The 15,512-nt window shown below is 41.0% G+C and overlaps 1 long non-coding RNA gene across 21 annotated transcripts in view; it reads left to right on the top strand.

Annotated features, from left to right (window-relative positions):
• LOC147361060 (uncharacterized) overlaps window positions 1-15,512 on the top strand; it is a 137,850-nt gene that overhangs the window by 37,442 nt on the left and 84,896 nt on the right. For 2 of the 21 annotated variants that reach the window (XR_015139695.1, XR_015139684.1), the window contains one exon: window positions 3,710-4,752. The exons of the other annotated variants lie outside the window; for them this stretch is intronic. This is a non-coding gene — a long non-coding RNA (uncharacterized LOC147361060). Of the gene's footprint in view, window positions 1-3,709; window positions 4,753-15,512 lie in introns of those variants that run through there. 21 annotated transcript variants of the gene reach the window in all.

Genomic DNA, 15,512 nt, shown 5'->3' with positions numbered 1-15,512 from the left:
ACCTTCCTCTGCAATTTTCTGGAAGAGTTTGAGTAGGATAGGTTAGCTCTTCTATAAATTTTTGGTAGAATTCAGCTGTGAAGCCGTCTGGTCCTGGGCTTTTGTTTGCTGGAAGATTTCTGATTACAGTTTTGATTTCTGTGCTTGTGATCGGTCTGTTGAGATTTTCTATTTCTTCCTGGTTCAGTTTTGGAAAGTTACACTTTTCTAAGAATTTGTCCATTTCTTCCAAGTTGTCCATTTTATTGGCATATAATTGCCGATAGTAGTCTCTTATGATCCTTTGTATTCTGTGTTGTCTGTTGTGATCTCTCCATTTTCATTTCTAATTTTGTTGATTTGATTCTTCTCCCTTTGTTTCTTGATGAGTCTGCTTGCCATGGATTTTAGAAAAATCCCCATGATATAAGGAATTAAGCAAATCATTGACCTGCCTGTCACTTGACAAGAGAGGTCAAGTGGCTTTCCCATGGTCATACAGCCAACAAGTAGTAGGACCTGGATTCAAACTCAGACAGTTTGGTCTGAGTTTCCCCTATAGAGTCAGGTGTATAAATCAGTATTTACCCCTCACTTGCCTCTTCCTACTCCCCGACTGACATTGTCTCCCTTTCCTGTGACAGCTTTGATGTTTGCTCTAATATCTATATCTCCTGAATGTAGCCCATTTACTGAGAGGAGCAGATTTCATTGCTGGCTACTGACTGAGGGCACGTCACTTTGGCTGACACTAATTTGGGCTCCCATTCCCTGGCCAGAGTTATTGCATCTCGGGAGGGTAGTAAACCTGCAGACTATGCTTGCTAAAGAATTTCTGGGAGAAAAGTGTCCTCTCTCTTCTGGAAAAACTTTGAGTAACCACCTTCCTTGTCTGTCCTTGGATATGAATGAAAGTATAGCTTAGGCAGTTGTGAACAGACAACCAAGAGAACCGAAAGTGAAACTGACATTTCCAAGGGCAGACTGATGCAGAAGTAAACTTGGTCTTGGATGACACTGAGGAGCAACTGAGTCAAATCAACCTTGAAAACAACTCTAGCTTTAGCGTTCAGTCGTGTAAGCCATTATGTCTCTTTTTGATTGTTTAAGCCACTTTGAGTTGTTTTGATTTTATTTTTTAATCATTCAATGGAAACTCTTCATGGCCATAATTTGGGAAAATAAGATTCTATATCTTTCTCAAAAACTAACTGGTTAGAATTTTGACCAGCTATAAGTTGTTAAACTTGGAGAGAATTAATTAGATCGCAATATTTAAGAGCTATGTGATAACTAATTCATGTTATATTTACAACTCTAAATTCAAATAAAACCTAAATGTCAGGTGCCTGAACACAAATATAAAAATACTAGGCTGTTGTTGCTGCACCTGAACCTAAATTATGACTCCCTTAGGGAGAATCAATACTTTTCTTTTAAGCCAAACTCAAATTCTTACATGTACCTCCAAATAATGAATAATACATAGAAGGAATTTTTTTTTTAATTAGGGGGAAAAAATGCTACTTGCCTGTTACATGAGTTGGAAAAATCATCCCTTAAGCTCATCCTGTAGAGGGTCTTGCTTCTTCCCCAACGTAAAGTCAATTAAATAACTTTAATTGAAATAGCATGGAAGATTCGATAGTTGGTGATTGCAAAGACAAATAATTCAAGGGTAAAGACAAATAATCCAAAGATAAAACCAACATCTTGAAAGAGAGTTTGGACCACCAATTTCAGTTGTCCCAAACTTTAAACTTAGAGCAGAGCTTCTCTTAGTACTAAGAGAGCCTAGAGGACCAGATATCTCCAGGATAATGGGAGGGCATATTGATTCTTCTTGGTTAGGAAACACATAACACCCCCTTATTCCAAAGTCCCTGTTGTGTTTTCTTTTCTCTGACAGAGTCAAAAGGCTTAATACTTTTCTTTCCAGCTTGGAAAGAACCTCTTTTTTCTTCACCTCCTGGTACTCTATCCTGAACAGTCCAATAGAATTATAAGATGCTCATAAAGTTGGCAAGAAATAATTATTTCCTGCATTTGTTTCTTTGAATCAGAAGGAGTAGAGAGTCCCAAGATATCTAATGTAATAGACACATCCTGAGCATCTTGCATTTCAATAACTTGCTATAAGGAAGAAGGGCTTGATTTTCAAGCTCCCTGGATGGACTACAGAGAGCTTGAACTCTGGCTGTGAGTCACTCACTTGCCTCTAAAAGACATAAGTAACCATAATTTCCAGGAAGTATAGCAGGTAATCTCTACAAATGCCTGGATAAATTTAAATGAAATAGAACTCAAGACTCTGACACTTTAGACTCCATTGAAGGCAGTGTTCTCTGTCAGCTGGTAAGATTTTATTTTATTATTACATTTTTATGACAAAATGTAGCTATAATTCATTCATTTTGTCCATTAATCTTCTCTCCTTCATAAAAATGGCATACATGATGATGACCTAATAATTAAAGTAATTGTCTCCCATGTGTAGTATTATAGTCATAATCTATAAATGGTATGTAAGTTTACAGAAAATTAATATATAAAGCCTACAACTACAGAAAAAATATTTATCTTTGAAGTTTTTTTCTGCTTATATATTGAATTAATGTTTCAGCCATTTGAGCCACCTAGTGGTAATATCCATGAAATATGATTTCTTATCCTGAAAAATGAGGTAAAAGCTTTCAACTTACTAGGAATGAACTAAGTAAAGTGAATCATAACCATTATATATACTCAGGTTTTTGAATTAATATTTATTCATTTGGAGAAGATTGAATATTTTAAAATAGATAATAAAGCATAACTTTTTGCTTATTTTGTTCCTTCTACTAGAAGCCACATAGCCAAGAAAATAAAAATTTTAAGAAATAGTAATTGATGAAGGGGAAGCTTTCAATATGTATAACAAAGAAGTAGCTGTCAAACATTTAAACGACTAATACATTTTAGAACTGATTGTATTCAAATGTACTGTGTGTGTGTGTGCTCAGTCACTTGATTATGTCTGACTCTTGAGAGCCCATATACCGTAGCCTGCCAGTCTCCTCTGTCCATGGAATTTTCCAGGCAAGAATGCTGGAGCAGGTTGCCATTTCCTTCAGCAGGGGCATCTTCTCCACCCAGGGCTCAAACCTCCATCTCTTGCATCTCCTGCATAGATAAACAGTGTTGGATGTGGTCATGTTTTCCAAATCTGTCTTCGAGTCAGTCTTACGTTTTCTTATTTTCAAAGAACAAAAAGGTAATCACCAATCTGCTCAGTGACCCATTAGAAACATTCCACACTCAGATTATACTGAGGTTAATTTTAGATTTCTTTCACTGAAACTGTAGATCAAACTAAGTTCTGTGTTGATTCTGTTCTGGTATAATAACTTCCAGGAGAGCCAAATCACTAAATACCACTGACTTCACATGTTAGAATCTATAGTTATCTTTGTCTTGTTGACTTTTAAGGAGCTTTTGATTTTATTTATTGATCCAAGAATGTCATGTTCTTTGGTTTCCTGCTTTCTTAAATTGCCATATGTCTCTGAAGAGGTTTTCTTGAAATCAGAATTAGAACAGAGGAGTGATAGATTTGTCATCTTTGAATTCACCAAGCTTCCTACCTGGTAGTACTGCAAAGCTGAAGCATGAACCCAGGAGCAAAAATATCCTCTCTATTGGGCCATCCTGCTTGTCTGATCTCTTTCCATCTCATCTGTATTTTCATTAGGTGAGCAGAAGACAGGTAGTTTTCACAAGTGATTCCCAGAGGGAAAGGTGTCTACAGAAGTTTCCAGAAGTAAAGAGCGTCAGCCTGGGAGTAGATGAGACCTTTAAGGAGTAATAAAGCAGAACACAAGAGGAAAAGTTTCCCTGATCTATAAGGCACACAGGCTTATCTGTGGAGGAGAGAAGAATCTGAGGGAAGATTCCACAATGAGCTTATGGAAGATGTCTATTATTTTGCCTTTTTTTTTTTTTTTTTCCTGAAAATGCCATCTTTCAGGACAAATTGTGGTCTTGGGATAGAAGCGCTTCTTGGACTGGGTCAATCAGAGAAATTCCTTAGGCATTTTGAACTTAGGACCAGTAGAACAAGTCTAAGAGCATCTCTGGAGTGGAACCTGGGAGATGAGAATTGTGGGGCTGCCTCCTGCTCTGTGGAAAAAGTCAGTCCAGGAGATGAGAGGTGGAAGCCAAGATGAAGACAGGGACAGAGACACAGGACTGAGAGCATGTATGAGCCAAGCTTCTTGGAACCAATACACTTCTCCTTTTGCCTCAACTCGTTTGACTTGGGTTTCTGTCACTTGCAACCCAGAAAATTCTGATTAATACTGAGTAGATGCCCCCTGCACACTGCTGACTAACTTGTTCAAGTGTCTTGGTGAATAGAATGTGTCAAAAGGTGAGGGAGAAAAGAGTAGAATCAAGTAGATAATGATCAGAAGAGCCCACCAAGACCTCCTATTGACCAAGGCAGGATGAGTGACCTCATGTAATAGCTGTAAGGCACCCAGAGGAAGTGTACCCATAAGGGTGTTTTAAGAAGTACAGAAAGAAATGGAATTTTTATAGACCACATGTTTCCTTAATATGCTTTTTCATCATTAAAGTGTTCAGCAATACATTGTGGTCACTGACATTTACCACTGGGAAGTACCAAGATACCTAATAAAAGTTTCTGAATCTGATGCTAGTTATATCTATATTGGTCCCTGTTATGCCCACGGCCCTGTTTGAGTAAAACTATCAAATGTAGACTTCCTAAAACCTCAGTCTCATCAGGTGACTCACTGATCGTCATCCTCATTCCCACTCTCACTCTTAGTTCATTCAGTCCAGTTCAGTCACTCAGTCGTGTCTGACCCCATGAACCGCAGCACTCCAGGCCTCCCTGTCCATCACCAATTCCCAGAGTTTACCCAAACTTATGTCCATTGAGTTGGTGATGCCATCTAACCATCTTATCCTCTGTCGTCCCCTTCTTCTGCCTTCAGTCTTTCCCAACATCAGGGTCTTTTGAAATGAGTCAGCTCTTTGCATCAGGTGGCCAATATATTGGAGTTTCAGCTTCAACATCAGTCCTTCCAATGAACACCCAGGACTGATTTCCTTTAGGATGGACTGGTTGGATCTCCTTGCAGTCCAAGGGACTCTCAAGAGTCTTCTCCCACACCACAGTTCAAAAGCATCAATTCTTCTGTGCTCAGCTTTCTTTATAGTCCAACTCTCACATCCATACATGACTACTGGAAAAACCATAGCCTTGACTAGATGGACCTTGCTGCTGCTGCTGCTAAGTTGCTTCAGTCGTGTCCGACTCTGTGCGACCCCATAGACAGTAGCCCACCAGGCTCCCCCGTCCCTGGGATTCTCCAGGCAAGAACAATGGAGTGGGTTGCCGTTTCCTTCTCCAATGCATGAAAGTGAGAAGTGAAAGTGAAGTCGCTCAGTCGTGTCCAACTCTTAGTGACCCCATGGACTGCAGCTCCTCCATCCATGGGATTTTCCAGGCAAGAATACTGGAGTGGGGTGCCATTGCCTTCTTAGAGATGGACCTTAGACCAATTCAAATTTGAAAAATAGAGTCTTCAGGAAATTACACAAATTCCAAAATGACCTTTAGAAACCCACAGAAGACTATAGAGCATAGTCTTCTGTAGAAGACTATTGCTGCTATTGCTAAGTTGCTTCAGTCGTGTCCGACTCTGTGCGACCGCATAGATGGCAGCCCAGCAGGCTGCCCTGTCCCTGGAATTCTCCAGGCAAGAACACTGGAGTGGGTTGCCATTTCCTTCTCCAATGCATGAAAGTGAAAAGTGAAAGTGAAGTCACTCAGTCGTATCCTACTCTTAGCGACCCCATGGACTGCAGCCTACCAGGCTCCTCCATCCATGGGATTTTCCAGGCAAGAGTACTGGAGTGGGGTGCCGTCGCCTTCTCCGATAGAAGACTATAGAGCATGACTATAAAGCCATCCAGAGAATGGATGGATTTTCCTTTGTTCTGGTGCAGTTTTTTTTTTTTTTTACCTAGCCACAGCTTGTGGGATCTTAGTTCTTCAACCAGGGTTGACCCCTGCAGTGGAAGCACAGAATCCTAACCACTGGACTGCCAGGGAACTCCCTCTGGGTGCAATTTTTTTTTTTTAATTTTTTAAATTGAAGTATAGTTGGTTTACAGTGTTGTGTTAATTACTGCTATACAGCAAAATGATTCAGTTATACACATATTTGGGGCTTCCCTGATAGCTCAGTTGGTAAAAATCTGCCTGCAATACAGGAGACCCCAGTTTGATTCCTGGGTCAGGAAGATGCACTGGAGAGGGGATTGGCTACTCACTCCAGTATTCTTGAGCTTTCCTTGTGGCTCAGTTAGTAAAGAATCCCCTTGCAATGCGGGAGACCTGGGTTCGATCCCTGGGTTGGGAAGATCCCCTGGAGAAGGGAAAGGCTACCCACTCCAGTATTCTGGCCATAGTCCTTGGGGTTGCAAACAGTCAGACACAACTGAGCGACTTTCACTTTCATACACATATAATATCTTTTTTAAAATATTCTTTTCCATTGTGGTTTATCATAGGATATTGAATATAGTTTTCTGTCTGATACTTTTGGACCTTGTTGTTTATCCATTCTATGTATAAAAGCTTATATCTACTAACTCCAACCTCCCACTTCATTCTTCTCCCAACCCCTTACCCCCTTGACAACCACAAGTCTGTTCTCTATCTGTGATTCTGTTTCTTTTTCATAGATACATTCATTTGTGCCATATATTAGATTTCACATGTAAGTGATATCATATGATATTTGTCTTTGGGTGCAGTTTTAATATGGAGTGATGGACCTCCTGAGTTCTTCATATTCCCTGGGTCAGAGAACAGTCTCACAAACTACCTGGTTGCTCAAGCCACAAACCCATGAATCATCACCCCTTCATTTTCTGACCCCCTCACATCTTATCAGGCATTATGATTTTTCCATGTTACCTATTTATTATTTCTCAAATGCATCTTTTTCTTTCCATCCTTACCAAGACCTCCTCAGTCAATATCTTTATCATTTTTGTATGGCCTATTTTAATAGCCTCTTAACTTTTCTCCCAAACTTGAATGATCCAGCACTGGATATCAGTCCTCCTTTCTGGAGCTAGCTGTCTAAATTTAAACATCTCATAACGTTGTTCAAAAAAATCTCCCTTGCCAAAGAACTGAAAGTTCAAGGGCTTCCTTTCCCTCCAACATTATCTTTAGCCAGTCCCCTGCTTACTACCTCTCTACTTTCCAGCTACTTTGCTCCCTGAATGAGCTGTGCTCCCTTTTGCCTCCATGCAAAAGGGAGGGCAGCTCCTTCTGTGAAAACCACCCTCATCATTCTTGCCTACACATTTTCACAATTCAGCTGAATCTTAGTTCCAAAACCGGGGATCGAACCCATGCCCCTTGCAGTGGAAGTGTGGAGTCTTAACCACTGGATTGCCAGGCAAGTCCCAAGTGCTCCTTGAGAAAGACTTTCCTAACCTTTCTACTCTATGCTTACTTCTTTTTCTTTTTTAAAAAATTTATTTATTTGGCTGTGCTGGGTCTTAGTTGCTGCATGCAGTTATCTTTGATCTTAGTTGTGGCATGCAGGGTCTAGTTCCCTGAGCAGGGATGAAACCCAGGCCCCCCTGCATTGGGAGCATGGAGTCTTAGCCACTGGACTACCAGGGAAATCCCTGCACTCACTTCTATGTCTCCCCAAATGCGCTGTCAACTCCTTGGAGCTAAAACCAGCACCTGGATACTGAATGAATAAACAAAGTCTTTTAGTCAATCGATCCATTCAAAGATGAATAAAACCATGCACCATTTACTCATTAGCCTGTTTGGAGTTTACACCCAGGGCAGCATCAATTCTGCAACAATCAATAAGAAAAACAAAGATGGCAGTGGTATATTAGTGTCGATAAAAGACACTGCCAAAGAGGAGCCATTATCCGCCCACTTGTAGCAGAACAGATTGGTGGGTGAGAGAAATGAAAGATGGTAACCTAAACTGACATAAGCTAGGGTGGGAGGGAGGCAGTCATTTCATTCTGATAGAGTGATTCCTGGGTGGAGACTGCTCCATTGTGAACTTTGAAGCATCTGTAACAAACACTGGCAGATGTCTGAATGGGCAACTTTGAAACTTTGATTGTCCAAAAAAGACTGGAAAAGACTTTTTCAGGTGCAAGAGAGAAGAGTTGCTGTGTGGGATCTTGTGAAGGCTCAAATGGAAGACTGGGTACAATTTGGATTTTTATGCTTTCAGTTCCAGGAATTGGCCAAGTACCTGTTTTCAGCCTGTTTCCTACCCCTGCAGCCCACCACCCCCCACCCCCCCCACCCCCGCCGATTTGAGCTGTTTCTCTCTCTATGAAGTGTGCGGACTCAGTTGTGTCTGACTCTTTGGGACCCCATGGACTGTTGCCTGCCAGGCTCCTCTGTCCATGGGATTCTCTAGGCAAGAATACTGGAGTGGGTTGCCATTTCCTCCTCCAGAGGATCTTCTTGACTCAGGGATTGAACCTAAGTCATTTGCATTTCCTGCATTGACAGGCAGATTCTTTGCCACTGTGCTACCTGGGAAACCCTCTCTCTTGATAACGTTTAGCAATTAGCTATCAAAACAGCATTTGCCTTTACTTGTAGGTCAGCTAATCTCAAGATCGCTGTCTCTTTCTTCTTGGGACCCTGACTCAGCTGAATTAGCTGCTGGAGAGCTAATTCTCCACAGAGGAGAGCTAGCAATGCACTTGAGGGACACAAAAAGGCATCCAGCATACTGGTCAAATCAGAAAATTTCAGCAACATTCATTTAGTACAAACTCAGAAGTTGCTCCAGAATTTCTATGAGAAAGGGAATTAGAGGCAAAATCTGTTTGAAAGTGGGAATGGGTAGAGGTTGATGGAGATATGGAGATGATGGTATGGTAGGGTGAGGCTAAATCCCTTCTAAGCTCCATGAGCCTTCTTCCTGTGTTGTTATGGTAACTATTTTCTTTACATCATTGTGCTGGACACAGTAGGAGACTGGGGAGAGAAAAAGCACAACTTGATTAAAATGAACTCTGCCCTCAAGAAAATCAGAATTTGGCCAGGGCAAAGAGAAAATCAGGTTTAAAAAGCTATTAATCAATTTAGAAGAATTTTCTGGAGACAACTGAAGTATAGGAAAACCCTACTGTAAGTTGATAAATGAAGGTACCAAAGTTCTAAGAGTGTAAATATGGAGTCAACATGGTTGCAAAATAAATCAAGTCAGGAGGTGAGCCTGTGCAGCTGGTTGACCACACCATTTCAATCCTTCCTGGTTCCACATGCAGTTTGGTGCCATTCTGGCTAAATACCAGTAGGAGACAGTAGGAAGCTGATATCAAGCACAGGAAGCTCAGCATGGTGCTCTGTGATGACCTAGAGGGGTGGGATGGGATTGGGGTGGGAGGGAGATCCAAGAGGGAGGGCATATATGTATGCATATGGCTGATTCACTTTGTTGTACAGCAGAAACTAATATAATATTGTAAAGCAAGTATATTCCAATAAAAAAGAATAGTGAATTTGCTATGGACTTTGGGAGGTAATGCTGTACATGTAGGTTCATAGATAGTTATAAATGTACCACTGAGGTTCTGGATAGTGTGTGTGGGAGGCTGTGTATATGTGGGAGCAGAGGGGTGTATAGGAACTCTTTGTATTTTGCTGTGAACCTAAAACTCTTCCAAAAAATTAAATGTATTAAATTCATAATGTATTGCTCATATATACTACTAATATTGTGGACAGTATGCCATTTTCATTTAATAATACTGTATATTGTATAATATTCTGTTTTATTGATATGTTTTTTCAGTTAAGTTTTAAAATCTTTTACATTTCAATTGAATGTCCATATATAGGCATAACTCTGGGTCTTGAGTCTAGCTAGACTGGACTTTCAAGTCAGCAGTTGGAATTCCAGACCTCACTGGGTCACTTGATGTCCATTTCTTCAGCCCAATATGGGGGAAATTGGGCTGAGATTACTGTGGATGTGGTGATGCTAATTTTGTACTCCTATGTTCCGTGACAGAGTTGTCTATAGTTTCTCCACCCAGTCTTATTGCCTCCAGAAGGTGAGAACTTTGCCTGCCCTGCCCCACTGCAAAAGATAAAGACACTTGCCAATATCCAACTGCATTATATCTGAATTTACATTATCCTGGGGCATGGTTATCGAGGGGTTTTTTATTAATGTTCTCTTTAAGGTTGCAAGAAATCAGAGTACGGCCCTGAGGACAAAAAATTGAGATATAATTATCATACAAGGTGAATATGTGTGAATAATAATAACTAAGGATTATTGACTCTTTACTATATCCCAGGCATTGTTCTTAACATTTAATTTGTATTATCTCATTTATTCCTCAGAGTGGCCAAATGAAGCCCATACTATTATTATCTCCATTTTAGAAATATGGAAATTTGGATAGAGAAAGAGAAAGTAATTTGCCCCAAAGCATATAGCTACCAAGTGACAAGTGTGAGAATATAAACTCAGCCAGTCTTACTCTAAAAATCATATTTTTAACCACAATGTCATTTTATAATGAAAGGGTATAGATTGCCATTTTTTGGTTTTGTTTGAAAATTGCTCAGACTCACAGCTGGACCATAATAATTAAAATCTCAGTAGTTAGCTTTGTCATAAATGAAAAAATTGCATTAGGGTGGGAAACCCTGCAAATACTTAGAATTTTGATTTCTCTTTCCCAGAGAAATTCTGATTTGATTTCTATTCCTAGCTTCTTATCTTTCACAGAAGCATTTTGCAACCTCACTTGTTCTTTTTTTCCCTAGAATTTTTACTTTCTCTCTTTCTTTTAATTTCTTCCTCTTTCTACTTAAATATTCGCTTGTCTGGGACTTCTCTGGTGATCCAGTGGCTAAGATTTTATGCTCCTAAGGCAGGGGACCTGGGGTTCAATCCCTGGTTGGGATTTGAACATGTGGCAACTAAGACCTGGCACTGCCAAATAAATTTTTAAAAATACGTGAATGTCTGTTGCAGCCTGGGGAAAAAAACCATAGAGTGATCTACGGTTCAGTTCAGTTCAGTCGCACAGTTGTGTCCAACTCTTTGCTACCCCATGGACTGCAGCAAGCCAGGCTTCCCTGTCCATCACCAACTCCCAGAGCTTACTCAAACTCATGTCCATCGAGTTGGTGATGCCATCCAACCATCTTATCCTCTGTCGTCTCCTTCTCCTCCCACCTTCAATCTTTTCCAGCATCAGGGTCCTTTCCAATGAGTCAGTTCTTCGCATCAGGTGACCAAAGTATTGGAGTTTCAGCTTTAGCATCAGTCCTTCCAGTGAATATTCAGGACTGATTTCCTTTAGGATGGACTGATTGGATCTCCTTGCAGTCCAAGGGACTCTCAAGAGTTTTCTCCAACATCACAGTTCAAAAGCATCAATTCTCCAGTGCTCAGCTTTCTTTATAGTCCAACTCTCACATCCATACATGACTACTAGAAAAACCATAGCTTTGACTAGACATACTTTCGTTGGCAAAGTAATGTCTTGGCTTTTTAATATGCTGTCTAGGTTGGTTATAGCTTTTCTTCCAAGGAGCAAGCATCTTTTAATTTCATGGCTGCAGTGGTTTTGGAACCCCCGAAAATAAACTCTCTCACTGTTTCCATTATTTCAGCACCTATTTGCCATGAAGTGATGGGACCAGATGCCACGATCTTAGTTTTCCAAATGTTGAGTTTTAACCCAACTCTTTCACTCTCCTCTTTCACTTTCATCAAGAGGCTCTTTAGTTCTTCTTCACTTTCTATCATTAGAGTGGTGTCATCTGCATATCTGAGGTTATTGAAATTTCTCCCAACAATCTTGATTCCAGCTTGTGCTTCATCCAGCCTGGCATTTTACATGATGTACTCTGCATATAAGTTAAATAAGCAGAGTGACAGTATACAGCCTTGATGTACTCCTTTCCCGATTTGGAACCAGTCTGTTGTTCTATGTCCAGTTCTAACTGTTGCTTCTTGACCTGCATACAGATTTCTCAGGAGGCAGGTCAGGTGGTCTGGTATTCCTATCTCTTTTAGAATTTTCCACAGTTTGTTGTGATCCACACAGTCAAAGGCTTTGGCATAAGTCAATAAAGCAGAAGAGGTATTTTTCTGGAACTCTCATGCTTTTTCAATGATCCAACAGATGTTGGCAATTTGATCTCTGGTTCCTCTGGTTTTTCTAAATCCAGCTTGAACATCTGGAAGTTCACGGGTCACGTACTGTTGAAGCCTGCCTTGGAGAATTTTGAGCATTACTTTGATAGCATGTGAGATGAGTGCAATTGTGTGGTAGTTTGAACATTCTTTGGCATTGCGTTTCTTTGGGATCTACTGTTGGCTGTACCTATTTCTTCTATTTTTTTTTTTTTTTTTTAATAAAATACCTAAGTCTCCCTCTCCCAGTTCTACTCCATTCCCTCAAGTTCATCTCTTGAAGACCCAGGTAATCTCTTTGCCAAGTTAGAAGGCACTTGTCATTTTCACTGCTTCTGTTTGTTTTGGGCTTCCTGGTGGCTCAGCTGGTAAAGGATCTGTCTGCAATGTGGGAGACCTGGGTTCAATTGCTGGGTTTGGAAGATTCCTTGGAGAAGAAAACAACTACCTACTCCAGTATTCTGGCCTGGAGAATTCCATGGACTGTATAGTCCGTGGGGTTGCAAAGAGTCAGACACGACTGAGTGACTTTCCCTTCACTTCACTGATTCTTTTATCTTCCCTGATACCACAAGATCCAGCTCTCCTGCTTCCTTTTTCCTTCTTCTTTTTTTCATCTCTCATCATCCTTCTACCTACTCACTCTACATTTCTCCAAAGCTTATTTTTCAGAACTTGGCTGTTCTTTTGATGTATTCTTCCCTTTGAAAAGGTAATCTATTTTCATAGTTTATCTGTCTATACCTTAGTAATTTGCTCTTACCCAAATGTCAGTATTTATTTCCAAGTGCTCCCTGGAAATTTCCATTTAAGTGTTCTGTTGTCACCATTAAGCTCAAAGTGTATAAGATTTAGTTCATAATAATCCCCATGTGAATTCTTGTAAATGGAAAATGTTTAAACATCATGTACATGAAATCTGGAACCATGCTAAGCACTTTATATGTATTCACTCATTTAGTCCTTGAAACAGTAATAATCCTTATTTTACAGATGAAGGAACTCGGGCCTAGAGGTGTGAAGCCATATACCCCCAACTGACATCACACAGCTACAAAGTGGGGGAACCCAGGTCCTAAGAGTCTTGATTCCTAACCACTGCTTTATATTTTTATGCTATGTTTTCTGAGTCATTGAGCTCAAAAGTATATTCATCAGCCTTCTTTTTCTTCCAGTCCAACTCATGACTTCTCTACTTTTCTTTCCAAATGTTTTGGTATTTATATTCGTCAGAGTCTGCAGAGATGTAAATGGCCCATTCGGAAAAAAAAAATACACAGAGATAAAACTGAAGAAACCATAAAGTGATGGGGAAGCTCCCAGGTGCTAATACACTGGGATGCAGTTACCACCCCTAGTCTTGAAAAGGAGTAAGCGATGTTGTGAGAGTCCAGAGAGAGCTGAACTTAATGAAGTAGGACCACTCACCAGTTCCTAGAGGAACATAGGCATTGCTGAAATCTCATGAGGCGTGGGATGGGGTGAGGTGGTGTGGGGAGAATAAATACCCCAACTTTTTTCTCCTTGTGGCTTGCAATTCCCAGCCTGTGCTTGGTTATCTCATGCCTGGATCATTATTACCGCCCCCTGAGTGATCTGTCTTCATTCCCCTCGGCTCTATCCTGCAATTCTATCACCAGACCACTCTCTCTAAGATGCTCCTTCATTTTTCTTTTAATCACCTTTAAAGGCTTGTCGCTGCTCTTCAATCTGTTGTTGACAGTATTCCAAATCCTGAGTCCAGTCCCTTTTTCAGATGTTATCTAATGCAATTCTCCTAGCCCTGGTCTCCAGTTGGCCTCCTCCTGCTGTCCCTCCTTCTGCAAACATGGCATTCTCATGTGTGCGTGTGCTTAGTCTCTCAGCTGTGTCTGATTTTGCGACCCCGTGGACTTCAGCCCACCAGGCTCCTCTGTCCGTGGGGATTCTTCAGGCAAGGGTCCTGTAGTAGTTTTCCATGCCCTCCTCCAGGGGATCTTCCCAACCCAGGGATCAAATCCAGGTCTTCTGCATTGCAGGTGGATTCTTTACTGACTGAGCCACCCGGGAATCCCAAGAATACTGGAGTGGGGATCTATTCCTTCTCCAAGGGATCTTCCTGACCCAGGAATTGAACTGGAGTCTCCTGCATTGCAGGCAGATTCTTTACCAGCTGAGCTACCAGGGAAGCTACCAAGGAAGAGAATGCAGACATTCTCACACCTGCATCAAATACTGTAGCTCATATCCCCCCCTTGCTGGAAATATCTTCAGTTTTCTATCCAAATGCTGTGTATCCTTCAAGGTTCATGCCTTCTGGAAAAACTTCTCTGACCACTCCTACATATGTGGGACCCTCTGTCTTTTCAAGTTTCGTTCTTTCTTCTTCTTTTTAAAAAATATTTATATATTTGGCTCGCTGGATCTTAGTTGTAGCATGTGGGATCTTCCATCTTCATTGCAGTATGTGGGATTTAGCACCCTGATCAGGAATTGAACCCGGGCCCTTTGCATTGGGAGCACAGAGTCTTAGTCCCTGGACTACTAGGAAAGCCCCTCTTCTGAAGTTTCTGGTGAATTGTGAATAACATCTTACCAATCAGATCTTAATTTTTTCAGTTGGTTTTATAAGTACAAGGTTTCATAAAGCCTTGTTTCCTCTAACTGAGGATGCTACATGTGTGCTCAGTCACTCAGTTGTGTCCAGCTCTTTGGAACCTCATAGACTGTAGTCTGTCAGACTCCTCTGTCCATGGAATTTCCCAGGCAAGAATACTGGAGTGGGTTGCCATTTCTTCCTCCAGGGGATTTTCCCAACCCAGGGATCGAGCCCATGTCTCCTGCATCTCCTGCATTGTCGGGCAGATTCTTTACCAATGAGCCACCAGGGAAGCCCAACTGAGGATGAGAATTCCAAAATCAAGGGTATGGTTGATAATTTGTTGGTGTGACTCTCATGTTCTAAGCTGTAATAGTTTGAAGGAGTACAGTTAAAGCAGTGTGAGGGATAGTTAACATGCCAGTGAAAAGTGATCTATGGTCTTACTGTAAAATCAAGGCAACCCCAGCCTTTAAGTCCCTCCCTCTCCTGGTCAAGTCCCAGGCTCTCTTTTTGCTGCTAGAAGCACTTCAGAACAAGGGTCTAAGGTCATCTCCAATGTGCTCCACCTTTGGTACTGTAGGCTGTGGATTGAGATTGATCAGTGTTTTGTAATCATCTTTCAATTTTCATTTCTGTGTGGGGTTGGTTCACTTCTATTTGGTAGTCTCGCTTTTTGCCGTGTAAGCCATCCTATTTGCCAAGAG

Source organism: Bos grunniens, chromosome 13 (assembly GCF_055505025.1).
Source record: "Bos grunniens cultivar Pamir isolate PY7600 chromosome 13, Bosgru_T2T1.0, whole genome shotgun sequence".
NCBI classification, from domain to species: Eukaryota; Metazoa; Chordata; class Mammalia; order Artiodactyla; family Bovidae; genus Bos; species Bos grunniens.
Note: the sequence above shows the minus strand (reverse complement) of the source record. Positions and strands in the feature narration are given on the sequence as shown.